General features: G+C 36.5%; 1 long non-coding RNA gene across 1 annotated transcript in view; it reads left to right on the forward strand.

Annotated features, from left to right (window-relative positions):
* LOC137653153 (uncharacterized) overlaps positions 1 to 15,000 on the forward strand; it is a 21,266-nt gene that overhangs the window by 1,336 nt on the left and 4,930 nt on the right. Inside the window, exon 2 of the long non-coding RNA XR_011046410.1 lies at positions 8,155 to 8,244. This is a non-coding gene — a long non-coding RNA (uncharacterized lncRNA). The remainder of the gene's footprint in view (positions 1 to 8,154; positions 8,245 to 15,000) is intronic.

Genomic DNA, 15,000 nt, shown 5'->3' on the forward strand with positions numbered 1-15,000 from the left:
CCAGAGGTTATGGTTAAATCTCCAAGATTTTTGTTAAATCACCCAGGATTTGTGGTTGAATTCCCAGAGTTTGTGGTTAAATTCCCAGAGTTTGTGGTTAAATTCCCAGAATTTGTGGTTCAATCACCATAGGATTTGTGGTTAAATTCCCAGGATTTGTGGTTCAATCACTATAGGATTTGTGGTTGAATTCCCAGAGTTTGTGGTTAAATTCCAAGAGTTTGTGGTTAAATTCCCAGAGTTTGTGGTTAAATTCCCAGAATTTGTGGTTAAATTCCCAGAATTTGTGGTTCAATCACCATAGGATTTGTGGTTAAATTCCCAGGATTTGTGGTTCAATCACTATAGGATTTGTGGTTGAATTCCCAGAATTTGTGGTTAAAATCCCTAGAATTTGTGGTTCAATCACCATAGGATTTGTGGTTGAATTCCCAGAATTTGTGGTTCAATCACTATAGGATTTGTGGTTAAATTCCCAGAATTTGTGGTTAAATTCCCAGAATTTGTGGTTAAATTCCCAGAATTTGTGGTTAAAATCCCAGAATTTATGGTTAAAATCCCAGAATTTATGGTTAAAATCCCAGAATTTATGGTTAAAATCCCAGAATTTGTGGTTAAAATCCCAGAATTTGTGGTTAAAATCCCAGAATTTATGGTTAAAATCCCAGATTTTGTGTTTAAATTCCCAAGGTATTCATTGTTAAATTCTCAATGTGGTTAAATCCCAAATAATCCCCCAGGATTCAGTGTTAAATCCTCAAGGATTCTGGGTAAATCCTCCCCAAGGATTCAGACTTGAAAGACCCCAAGGGTTCGGGATTAAATCCCACACAGGATTTTTTGTTAAATTTCCCCCTAGGATTTGTGGTTAAATCCTCCCAGGATTTTGGGTTACATCCTCCCAGGATTCGTGGGTAGATGACCTCTGCATTCGGATTTAATTCCCAAAAAACAATCGGATTTAAATCCCCAAGATTGGGGGTTAAATCACCCACAGGATTATGTGATAATTCCGCCAGGATATTGGGGTAAATTCTTCAGGATATTGTGGTAAATCCCTCCGAATTTTAAGGTAGACCTCTACAGGATTCGTTGATAAATACCCCCGTATTTGTTGGTAAATCCCCCCGAATGTTGGGGTAAATCCAAACAGGATTTTGTGGTAAACCCCCACAGTATTCGTGGAATAAGCTCCCAGGATATTTGGATAAATCCCCCAGGATTTTAGGGGAAACACCCACAGGATTCCGGAATAAATCCCCCAGGATTTTAGGGAGAAACCCCCACAGGATTCCGGAATAAATCCCCCAGGATTTTAGGGAGAAACCCCCACAGGATTCAGGAATAAATCCCCCAGTATTTTAGGGGAAACCCCCACAGGATTCCGGAATAAATCTCCCAGGATTTTATGGGAAACCCCCACAGGATTCAGGAATAAATCCCCCAGGATTTTAGGGGAAAACCCCCACAGGATTCAGGAATAAATCCCCCAGGATTTTAGGGAGAAACCCCCACAGGATTCAGGAATAAATCCCCCAGGATTTTAGGGGAAACACCCACAGGATTCAGGAATAAATCCCCCAGGATTTTAGGGGAAACACCCACAGGATTCAGGAATAAATCCCCCAGGATTTTAGGGAAAAACCCCCACAGGATTCCGGAATAAATCCTCCAGGATTTTAGGGGAAACCCCCACAGGATTCCGGAATAAATCCCCCAGGATTTTATGGGAAACCCCCACAGGATTCAGGAATAAATCCCCCAGGATTTTAGGGAAAACCCCCACAGGATTCAGGAATAAATCCCCCAGGATTTTAGGGAGAAACCCCCACAGGATTCCGGAATAAATCCCCCAGGATTTTAGGGGAAAACCCCCACAGGATTCAGGAATAAATCCCCCCAGGATTTTAGGGGAAACACCCACAGGATTCAGGAATAAATCCCCCAGGATTTTAGGGAGAAACCCCCACAGGATTCAGGAATAAATCCCCCAGGATTTTAGGGGAAACACCCACAGGATTCAGGAATAAATCCCCCAGGATTTTAGGGAGAAACCCCCACAGGATTCAGGAATAAATCCCCCAGGATTTTAGGGAGAAACCCCCACAGGATTCAGGAATAAATCCCCCAGGATTTTAGGGAGAAACCCCCACAGGATTCCGGAATAAATCCCCCAGGATTTTAGGGGGAAACCCCCCCACAGGATTCAGGAATAAATCCCCCAGGATTTTAGGGGAAACACCCACAGGATTCAGGAATAAATCCCCCAGGATTTTAGGGAGAAACCCCCACAGGATTCAGGAATAAATCCCCCAGGATTTTAGGGGAAACACCCACAGGATTCAGGAATAAATCCCCCAGGATTTTAGGGAGAAACCCCCACAGGATTCCGGAATAAATCCCCAGGATTTTAGGAGAAACCCCCACAGGATTCAGGAATAAATCCCCCAGGATTTTAGGGAGAAACCCCCACAGGATTCCGGAATAAATCCCCCAGGATTTTAGGGAGAAACCCCCACAGGATTCAGGAATAAATCCCCCAGGATTTTAGGGAAAACCCCCACAGGATTCAGGAATAAATCCCCCAGGATTTAGGGAGAAACCCCCACAGGATTCAGGAATAAATCCCCCAGGATTTTAGGGAGAAACCCCCACAGGATTCAGGAATAAATCCCCCAGGATTTTAGGGGAAACACCCACAGGATTCAGGAATAAATCCCCCAGGATTTAGGGAGAAACCCCCACAGGATTCCGGAATAAATCCCCCAGGATTTTAGGGGAGAAACCCCCACAGGATTCCGGAATAAATCCCCCAGGATTTTAGGGAGAAACCCCCACAGGATTCAGGAATAAATCCCCCAGGATTTTAGGGAAAACCCCCACAGGATTCAGGAATAAATCCCCCAGGATTTTAGGGAGAAACCCCCACAGGATTCAGGAATAAATCCCCCAGGATTTTAGGGGAAACACCCACAGGATTCAGGAATAAATCCCCCAGGATTTTAGGGAGAAACCCCCACAGGATTCCGGAATAAATCCCCAGGATTTTAGGGAGAAACCCCCACAGGATTCAGGAATAAATCCCCCAGGATTTTAGGGAGAAACCCCCACAGGATTCAGGAATAAATCCCCCAGGATTTTAGGGGAAACACCCACAGGATTCAGGAATAAATCCCCCAGGATTTTAGGGAGAAACCCCCACAGGATTCCGGAATAAATCCCCCAGGATTTTAGGGAGAAACCCCCACAGGATTCAGGAATAAATCCCCCAGGATTTTAGGGAGAAACCCCCACAGGATTCAGGAATAAATCCCCAGGATTTTAGGGAAAACCCCCACAGGATTCAGGAATAAATCCCCCAGGATTTTAGGGAAAACCCCCACAGGATTCCGGAATAAATCCCCCAGGATTTTAGGGGAAAACCCCCACAGGATTCAGGAATAAATCCCCCAGGATTTTAGGGGAAACACCACAGGATTCAGGAATAAATCCCCCAGGATTTTAGGGAAAACCCCCACAGGATTCAGGAATAAATCCCCCAGGATTTTAGGGGAAACACCCACAGGATTCAGGAATAAATCCCCCAGGATTTTAGGAGAAACCCCCACAGGATTCCGGAATAAATCCCCCAGGATTTTAGGGAGAAACCCCCACAGGATTCAGGAATAAATCCCCCAGGATTTTAGGGAAAACCCCCACAGGATTCAGGAATAAATCCCCAGGATTTTAGGGAGAAACCCCCACAGGATTCAGGAATAAATCCCCCAGGATTTTAGGGGAAACCCCCACAGGATTCAGGAATAAATCCCTCAGGATTTTAGGGGTAAATCCCCCTATGATTCGGTCGTGATGTTTGTATGTTACCTGGGTAGGGAGTATGTTGACTTAACTAATTTTACAAGATTATTTGTCAAAGGAAACCGTAAACTTAAGGTCAACAATGTTCGTATTCGTTCAAAATCTGTTGGTTAAAATCTGTTGGTTAAAATCGAGTTCAAAGGTTAACGACTAACAAACTCGACTTGAGTAATTGCGAGTAACTACATCCAATTGAAACTACCAATATTCATTTAAAAAATCTTATTTTTTCTTTATAATTAAAGTTAATAAAACTTCAGTTTTACATTCATTTAATATATTGAAGATATATTAATTACCAGTCTTTACATTTAGTGGTTTATTTTTTTATTTCTTGTCTTGATTAGAATATTTTCATATTTGACGGCAAGTGACTTTTCTGAAGTGTCAATAAAGGTGACATTAATTAGTGTTTTATATTTCATTATTATGAGGAGATTGACTGCGACTGTTTTAGGAAATAATAAGGAAGAATAATTGTTAGTTTTAGACTCTCTCTCTCTCTCTCTCTCTCTCTCTCTCTCTCTCTCTCTCTCTCCTCTCTCTCTCTCTCTCTCCTGAATTCGAAATAGTCTGTGGCCAAATATCCAAAATTCCATCCTATTGAGAGAGAGAGAGAGAGAGAAAGAGAGAGAGAGAGAGAGAGAGAGAGAGAGAGAGAGAGAGAGAGAGAGAGAGAGAGAGAGAGAGATAATGTATCGTTTCTACGGAATCTTCAACACTTTAATTCGCAATTATCTAATATACTTAAATTATCTAATTATTTCCCAGCATAATGCAAATATTAAATTTAGTATTTTTTTTCAAACATCGAAGCAATTATAGTTGTAATAACTTATTAACTGTTATGGAAAACTTCATTTAGTTAAAAATAATTTGTTGCTTAATGTGAACAACCTTAATTCATTTCCTCACTGGGCTATTTCTGTGTTGGAGCCCTTAGATTTGTAGCATCACGTTTTTTTACCTAGTTTTACGTAGCTTAGCTAAATAAATTATATATATATATATATATATATATATATATATATATATATATATATATATATATTATATATATATATATAGCTTCAGGGATTTGGGTTTTGTCTACAGTGCTCATCACGCGATTCACTGCAAGCAGTATTTATAATCTCAGCGTATAATTAACGAAATAGCATAATTGGCTCTCTATCTCTCTCAAAAAAAAAAGAAAAAAAAACTAAATATTTCTTGTTATTACTTTGATAAACATACACTATTATTAAAATAGCCAATGAACATTGCTAATGAAGAAATTTATGATAATTAGCATTTAATAAAAATAGTGAAACTAATATATATTTTCAAAAAGATTAAAAACAGTTTGACTGAACAGATTTTCGTCTTATATTTAAGCATAAAGAAATTACCATTTCAAAGGATGTGAAAGAAGATGAGAATTCTCCCGTGCCATAAAAGGAGATGTACCTTTTTGCACCAGAGTGCAAAGAGTGGTTGCAAGTTTTGATGTGCATTCTAGAGTTTTATTGCTCTCAGACCCCCCCCAGTGTTGTTATGGTTTTTGACCAAATTCGTTTATACAAGTACTTACAAGAGCGCTCTCTCTCTCTCTCTCTCTCTCTCTCTCTCTCTCTCTCTCTCTCTCTCTGCCTTAAAGAGACTTGATTTACCTACAATTAGATTAATTTATAGTAAGAAAAGAGATGGAGACTAGATTGTGTAACAGCCTTAAACATTTAGCGAACAGGTATTTAAAACGAGAGGAGAGAGAGAGAGAGAGAGAGAGAGAGAGAGAGAGAGTGAGAGAGAGAGAGAGAGAGAGAGAGAGAGAGTCCTAGATTTCGTCTTTCACCAAATGTACTTGGACACCTCGAAGTATTTGACGAGAGTAGCGAAGATCAATTTAATGACTATTTTACAAATCGCTAGAACTATTTGACTTTATCCTTGTCTGATATTAAAGCAATAGGTTTTTAAGGACTTTCTAAAGGATAATGGGTGGGTTCCTAGATCCTATAACTGCCTACAGTACACCCTTGTGCTATCTTTGGTGCTCGCTCCGCAAAATAAGTTTGCGGCCACTGTATCTAATAATAGATAGCTGCAAAGCTTCTAAGCTTATATTTATTATTAGAATTAAGCTTAATTTACCTGTACATAACTAATTAATAATAATCTTAATATTTAGTTTTATCCCTTAAATCTACCTTGAAATTAGTTGGGATGTCTTCTGTTTTGGATTTACCCCGTTGTGGGCGTCCGTAACAACAATTAACAAATGGTCTCTTCACCGACAATCTCCCTATTTTCCCCATATCTCATTTTCTTCCTCAAAGCTTAATTGTACCAACTTTTACCATATTTTCTCATTTTCTTTATTTTATTATTCATCTTCATAATATGATTCATCTGCATTCAGTTTATGAATTCGAAATTTGAACTCATTTTAGAGTTGTCGTCGGTGAAAAGGCCGTTACCAAAATGGTCTCTTCACCGACAGTATCCCAATTTTCCCGTTACCAAAATGGTCTCTTCACCGACAGTATCCCAATTTTCCCCGTATCTTATTTTCTTCCTCCACGCTTAGTTTTACTTTATTTTCTTAATTTTATATGTTTTTCATGATTAATATACATATGACTCATTTGGATGTAATTTATGAATTTATTATGCGATTATTTAATAGATTTTTCTTCGGTGAAAAGGCCGTCGATCTACGATCGGTTAGTTTGAAATTTCTCATGACGTCTTATCGTGATATTTCTATAGTTTTATGTATAATTTTAGTCTATTTGCAAATCATTTAATTATATTTTACGTTGATTTACGTAATTGTGGATATCTTCCACATCGAAGTTGGTGTTTTGTTTGTGTGTGAACACCTTCCTGGGCACAAATTTAGTCGTAGTGTATAGTTTTGAACGATATTTGAACTGATATTTCCCTTGATTTGACGAATGAGGACGTTTCGTCTCCTACCACCAAGTGACCTTCTGATTTTCATGACAGGAAAAAAAAAGTTGCAAGATTAGTAGTATTTTGAATTGAACTAAAAGTATCAAAGGAAGCCTTTGTTGAGAAATTAAAAGTTTAGCTTTGACATTATTACTTTAAGAGCGAGCCCAAATTTTGATAGTTAAACTAAATAACTAGATAAGATTTTTTTTCCATAGTGTTTGAAGTAAAGGCGGATTTCAAGTAAATTAATAAGGTAATCAACTTTAGATAAGCTTAATGAGGCGAATAAGGTGAATATTTGAAGTTTAAGGAAGGCATTTCTACCTGCCATCTTGTTTTGTGAAGTCTTCAACTCGAGGAATAGTTCCTGACAACCAAATTTCCCAAATCAATAATTTAAATGCCCAAACTAACATTCCACAAAAACCTTAATACAAATTATGAAAGATAATTCGTATTTGAAAGAATCTATAACCCTTTGTTGGATATAGAATATATAAAATGCCTATCCTTTTACTATATTGTGATTGAAGATGAAAGAATTTTGCAGAATTATTTGATAAGTTCTAATTACGAACAGGTAGTTATTTGGTATATGCCTGGTATATATATATTAACCCCTGCCATGTAACCGCCTCTCTCTCTCTCTCTCTCTCTCTCTCTCTCTCTCTCTCTCTCTCAACCTAGAGATTTCAGAAGTTGGACGGCTCATGAACTCCGATTATGGATGAACAAATATGTAGGCAAGATTTTCCATTTGGTCTTTTGGTTGAACACTGCTCAATTTATTGAATTCGTAAACGGAATCTGTGTATTTATCATAATTGACTTAAGAAAAGTAAGATAAACATATTAAATTTAGATGTTGACGTCATGAACATGAGGAAGAAGTAGAAAGATAAAATCTAATTTTGTTATAAAACATTACTCCTATGAAGTTAAACTAGTCTTCGATGTACATACTGTAGTCTACGATGTACATAAGGAGGAGAGACAAAGTGGGTCCTATACATAGTCTACAGTGTACATAGGATACGATGTATATAGGAGGAATTCTATAAGCGATTGTCCAAGACAACTCAAACTATAATGTTAGAGTTTCCTTTTCATTGCATATATTGATTCTCTTATTTTCTCGTTTCCTTTCCTCATTGGGCTATTTTCTTTGTTGGAGCCCCTGGGCTTATAGCATCTTGCTTTTCCAACTAGGGTTGTAGCTTAGCAAATAATAATAATAATAATAATAATAATAATAATAATAATAATAATAATTAAAGATGTATGAATGTGCCAGAAATGTATCAATCTTTAGTGACTTTAAATTTGTATGTAGCTGATTAAATTTAAATTTTACAGGTGCTGTTTTAACCTAGAAGTTACGGACGAAAAGCTTCTAACTTCATCAGTGAAGATCAAACTATAACCTTTGCCGTGACTTCATTCAAGGTGAGAATGACAGGATACTTTAAACTTCAAAAGATAATGTACTAAATTAAAGTTTAATCTTGAGTAATATTTAAGATGAAAAGAAAGCTAGTATTAAGTTTCTATAGCCATTAACAATAACGAATAAAGTGAATATTTAATTCATGATTTTCAAAGTGTTTGTGTAATCATAATTGTGAGGAAGGATTTTAAACTGTTAAAAATTCCCTTAAAACTATGGTAAAAATTCTGGAATAATTGTCCCCAGGCATTTAACCTTTTTTAAAGACAAATATATTGACGTAAAGGAGTGATATTACGGTCACCAACCCGTAAAAGATAATAATAAAATAGGGTATAAATTACGGTCACCTGTATTTTACTGAAATACAGCTGAGAACAGTGTATTTTTAAGAAGACTTTTTGATTAAAATTACGGATTTTTAACTGTAGTTTTAGGACTATTGTGGTTTTGGTGTATATTTTGAAGGAAATTGGGGGTATCTATAAAATGTCTTTGGTATTTTATCTGAATTTAATTATGTTGTTATAATTACTATGTAGGCTACATGGAAAAACTTTCATATTAATTTGTATAAAGTTTGTTTTAGTTATTATTTTATTTCCAAAATCTTGTTTGCCATTTAGTCTAGCTGTACAATGATGATGATATTGTTGTTACTATTCTGAAATATTTTATTTTTCCTTATTTCCTTTCTTCATTGGGCTATTTTCCCTATTGAGGCCCCTGGGCTTATAACATTCTGCTTTTCCAACTAGGGTTGTCGCTTAGCATTTAATAATAATAATAATAATAATAATAATAATAATAATAATAATAATAATAGCAACATTAGAAGGTTTGTTGTCAGTAGAGTAACTTCATCTAGGTGTATGGCATAATAGGTTGAATATTTTTCTGCTGCATGGGTTACCCAATAAAACAGTATCTATATTCATTGGTTTATATTAAAACAATGTGTTTAAAGTGTGACACTTTAGCCACACTCTTAACTACGGTTGATTATTCATTGGATAAATATAAATGTTAACATTGAGCAGCTATATGTTAAATGGATTTAGATTATAACTATCCCTTGAGGTGCGTTCACACGGACGGACACTGTTGCCAGTTAACAATGGGAAGCAGAAGGAAGAGCTGGTGACGTCAATAACGAGTACCAAGGGGGAGTAAATTCAGTGCCCATGTTCGTACTCTCCGGGAGAACTCGATGGACGGAGTTACTTATTTACCAGATGAACTTTAGCTGTTGGTTAATTACTGTGTATTTCACGGACCATGACACCCTCTTTTTTTAATATAACTAATGAACTAGGCTTCTGATTAATGTGAAACTGAAACCACCATAGTTTGAGACACCGACCTAATTAAGAAAAATGGATTCAAGCATCTACTCCGCAGTATTGTCTTACTTTATATAGAGAAATGTCATCTAAATTCTGTGGTTATGGCGAGAACGGAAATGAAGACCCGGCAACTAGGCGTAGAATGACGTATGTCAACCATGACGTGAGCCCCTGACGTTTACACCTGCCACGCCTCCCTTTCTGTATGGTTATTAAAAGATATATAAGTTGTAGTGAGTTATACTGCTCTTTGATGGAGTCTAAAGATACTGATTAGTTATTATATTTAAATAAACTAATTTTTAGACTCACTTGTGTTTATTATTTAATCAATTGTTAATTTTACGAAAAAAAAGACAAAAAAATTAAAATCTCGGAAGGCAGTCAGAGAGGTGATCGCGCTAGGGAAGGTACACGCCTGTTACATACGGTCATTGACAAGGCTCCTGCTGACACTTTGCTCACTGACTACTATTGACATTTTATATCATGTCTAGAATGCTTCACCATTGTCCACAAGGTTGTCGTAATGCTTTTGTGTTGCGACTCTTAACATACTTCAAGAGGGAACAACACAACAATAAACTGAAAATTGGATTGAATAGGTTGGTATCATGTTGTCATGTTTAATGGCGTACCATCACGGACATATATAGTTGAATATGATGCATTATCAAATTCTCTCTCTCTCTCTCTCTCTCTCTCTCTCTCTCTCTCACACACACACATACACTGTATATATATATATATATATATATATATATTCTATTTCAGTCTTGTAACTTTATTCATTATAATGTTAGCTGTTATATTACTAATTATGTACAATATATTTACTGTTAATAAAGTATTACTATTCTTCCACCTCCATCCAATCCTCAGCCATATTAAATATTCATAATGACCATGTTATGTGCGCATCCTCAACAATCATTCCATAACTTCAACACAATAATGACTGCATTCCTGTATTGAAAAATAAAAACACCTTATCTCTATCAAAGATATAATTATATATAATTTCTTGTACTGATATAATGAGGGGGGCGTGGCAGGTGTAAACGTCACGGGCCTCACGTCATAGTTAACATACGTCATTCTGCTCCTAGTTGCCAGGTCTTAATTTCCGTTCTCGCCATAACCACAGAATTTAGATGACATTTCTCTATATAAAGTAAGGACAATAATGCGGAACAGATGCTTGAATCCATTTTTCTTAATTAGGTCGGTGTCTCAAAATCTGGTGGTTTCAGTTTCACATTAATCAGAAGCCTAGTTCATTAGTTATATTAAAAAAAGAGGGTGTCATGGTCCGTGAAATACACAGTAGGTTCCACTTGCCCTGTAAACATGGCTATTTGTAATTCTGTTACGAGAGAAATCTGCCATTGGGATCCGATAGAAGAGAAACAGAGTTGCTAATCGAATTTAATCGAAGGACCCATGCTGATGAAACTAAAACAGATGTTTCAAGGCAGAAATAAACGTGTAGAGGCAATGTATAAAATCACGCCAGAACGTCAGAGAAGTTGATTATCTGTTACTGGTTTAGAAGGGTATGAGACTTGAGACGGGTGTGGACGTGTGTTTCAGTGCTCTGTATCGAATCTGGCTTTAAACGGAATCATTGTGTATCTCGTTGTTTGTACTATGAAAAATCTCTTTGTGGGTGTTTGCTAGTGTTGATATTAGTGAAATATAGTGCTAAAAATCAGTGGTTTCCTTGTATGTGAGGTCTGTAGTGAAAGGCCTGACCCAGCATTTTTGCGTTGGGGTGGGGCTACTTGAAAAGTTCATTGAAAAATGATTCAATATGTCTTTCCTTAGAAAACGAAAAGGAAGACGTAATCCCGTGAATGATCTCGGTCTATTTATGACTGAAATTGACGAGGTACTCACAGGAAGGGAGGAAAGTATAATGGCAGCAGCTTATGAAGAATGTGATGACGGAGGCAATCGTGGCATGTGTGGGCACTGTGAGTCCTATGTCGATGATGGGATGCAATGCGATCAATGCCGAAGATGGTACCATGATGAAGTAGCTTGCTCTAATTTAAGGGATGGTTCAAGTACTCTTTTAAAAAGCAGGAACATCATTTATAAATGTCCAAAATGTGTTGAGTCTGCATGTGTTGATGACATAACGAGACTAAGCATCATCATAGAAGAGATGAAGGTAAATGTACAACAACAGATGTCTGGTTTTATGGATATGATAACTGCTCAATACATGGATATGCGTCAAGAAATTGTCGAGCTGAAAGAAAAACTTATGGAATACGAAAAAGAGAATGTGACCAAGACTACATATGCAAGCAAGTTGAAATCAAGAAACACTTTGGTTATAAAATCTACGGAGGAAAATAAGAAGGCTTCAGATATCAAGAAAACTATCATGAAGAAGATAACCACGAATGTCGAACAGGTCAAAACCTCTAAACAAGGCCACTTGGTAGTTAATTTTGCGGATAAAACTGGGTTAGAAAAGGATAAAAATGACTTAGAAGAGGTCAAGAATGACATTAAGGTAGAAGTAGATAAAAAGGATCTACTTAAACCGAAGATCAAGGTCTGCAATATTGATGAAAATGAAGATGATATAATTGCCAGTATAATGGAGAAGAATGAATGGTTGAATGATATATGTGAAAATGAAGAAGACTTTAAATTGATCAGGAAGTTTAAATCAAGACAAAGCGGTAAATTACACGTCATTATAAAGTGTAGTCCAACTATCAGGAAAGTCTTCCGTAAAAGAGATGATAGAGTATATACCACGCTTGGAGGATGCTGTAAAATCTATGATTCCTACAATGTATTTCAGTGTTATAAATGCCAAGAATTTGGTCATACTGCTGAAAATTGTAGCAAGACTCAGGTATGTGCCAAGTGTAGCCAGGATCATCGAACCACGGATTGTAATGTAAATACGTTAAAGTGTCATAACTGCACAATGAGGAATTACAATGATACGAATCATAGGACATATGATGATAACTGTAAAGTATACAAGGAGGAGCTTACCAGGATAAAAAATAGAACCGATCATGGAGTCTAGCCCATTGGTTAAGTGTGGTCTGATAAATATTCAATCAGTGGGGAATAAAACCATAAAGATTAGAAATCTTATTAACGAAATGGAATTAGATTTATGCTTTTTAACGGAAACTTGGTTGCAAGGAAATATTAGTGATAACTCAAAGATTCAGGAGATGACGCCGTGTACTCATGATTTCTATCACGTACCAAGAAAGGACAAAACTGGAGGAGGAGTGGGTGTCTTTGTGTCGAAAACTTTCTCTAGGGTTTCTATCATGAATGAAATGGTATTTGAAACGTTTGAATATATCTGTTTAAAACTGACAAGAAACAATAAGGTATTGAATATAATATTATATAGACCACCAGCGAGTAATATGACTAAATTCATTGAAGAATTTAGTATTCTTGTGGGTGTGGTGGACGATATTAAAAATACATTAATTGGTGGAGACTTCAACTGTTGGGTAGATGATGAAAATGATAATAAGGCTAAAGAACTCAAGGAAGTATTTGAGATGTTTAATTTAATAAACAGTGTTTTGGTATCAACGTCAGTAGGTGGTCATACACTCGACTTGGTCATATGTGGAAAAGACTCAGACCTAATAAAAAACCTTGAAGTGGAACCAGACTTTGAGATCTCAAAAACACATAAACTCATCACCTTTAATGTTAATATAAATTGCACCAGAGTATTGAAAAAATGGATCACATATAGGGAACGGGAAAATTTTGATGCTGAGAATTTTATTGAAGCTAGTGTAGCGCAAATGTCTTGTGTGAACACACAATGTGAACATATGGTAGACATAGAATGTGTTGGGTGCTATACCAAGAAATACAACGACAATTTTGGAAAAATGTACGATACCATGTGTCCCATAAAGAACAAACAAATAGTGGTACGCGAAAATGTTAGATGGTATAATAGTGAACTATTAAAGGCAAAAAGACACAGACGTAAGATGGAAGGTAGATGGAAAAGAGCCAAATCCTTACAAGCCAGAAATCTATATAATAAGGCCAGAAATGACTATAACATCCTGTTAGAAAAAACAAAAAGAAAATTCTACAACGGCGAATGTAAAAAAACTAATAACATGAAGGACTTTCATAAAAACCTTGATGATTTGATGGGATTAAAGAAAAAATATGTCTTGCCTGACAATGTTTGTGCAGAGAGTTTTGCTATATTCTTTAGTGAAAAAATTGATAAAATCTATAGAGGCTTCCCCCAAAATCACTTGGAGGGACAGTCAGCTATGCCAGTGAAGGAGGGAAAGAAGTTAATAAAATTTAGGGAGATAAATATGTGCGACTTGTTAAAGGTTATGAGAGAGATGAAGAATACATATTGTGGAAACGACCCTTTCCCAAACAGTTCAATAAGTGAAGCTCCAAACAAACAAGTCGTATATAATATTTACCTGAACATAATTAACCTAAGTATATCGCAATCCTGTTTTCCTAGCTGTGAAAAAACTGCGTTGATCAAACCAATTTACAAAGGGAAAGGTGATGTAAACGAGCTAAATTCATATAGGCCCATTTCAAATTTATCCTACATGTCAAAGCTTATTGAAAAAGTCATAAGTGAGCAATTGTGGGCGCATATTGACGAGTTACAGGTATTCCCGGAAAATCAATCGGCCTACAGAGCTAATCATTCTACAGAAACTACTTTGTGCTCAATAATGAATGATATGATAGGTGTTCTTGATGGGGGAAAGTGTGGAATTTTAATTATGTTAGATCTTAGTGCTGCTTTTGACACTGTTGTGCACGAATACTTACTTGACGACTTGAAGTCTATTGGAGTGACTCAGGAAGCACTGAAATTTTTGCGAAGTTACTTAGTGAACAGGAAGACTATTGTAGAAGTTTCTGGAAACCGATCCAATGAGAGAATACTTATGAAGGGTGTACCACAGGGTAGTATCCTGGGCCCTATCTTGTTTAACATATATACTATCGAGCTATCACACATCTTGAAAAAACAAAAAGTGGGTTTTAAACTATATGCAGATGATACTCAGTTTTACCTCTCAATTTCAACAACACAAGATACAGGGAAGAAAATTGATGAGATAATGACTGAAATAAAAACATGGATGCAGAGGAAAAAGCTCAAATTAAATGATGATAAAACAGAATGTATGTTTTTCGGCACAAGGGTGGCTTTGAAGAATTACCAGTTAATTCAAAGTATAAAAATTGGTGATGCTGATGTTGGGATTGTGCCTGTTGTGAAAAATTTGGGTGTACTGATAGACTGTAATTTGTCAATGAAGGACCAAATTGTGAACACAGTGAAAGTGTGTAACTATCACCTGAGAAACATAGCATTTATTAGAAAATATTTAACAG

Source organism: Palaemon carinicauda, chromosome 14, assembly GCF_036898095.1.
Source record: "Palaemon carinicauda isolate YSFRI2023 chromosome 14, ASM3689809v2, whole genome shotgun sequence".
In the NCBI taxonomy this organism is placed as follows: Eukaryota; Metazoa; Arthropoda; class Malacostraca; order Decapoda; family Palaemonidae; genus Palaemon; species Palaemon carinicauda.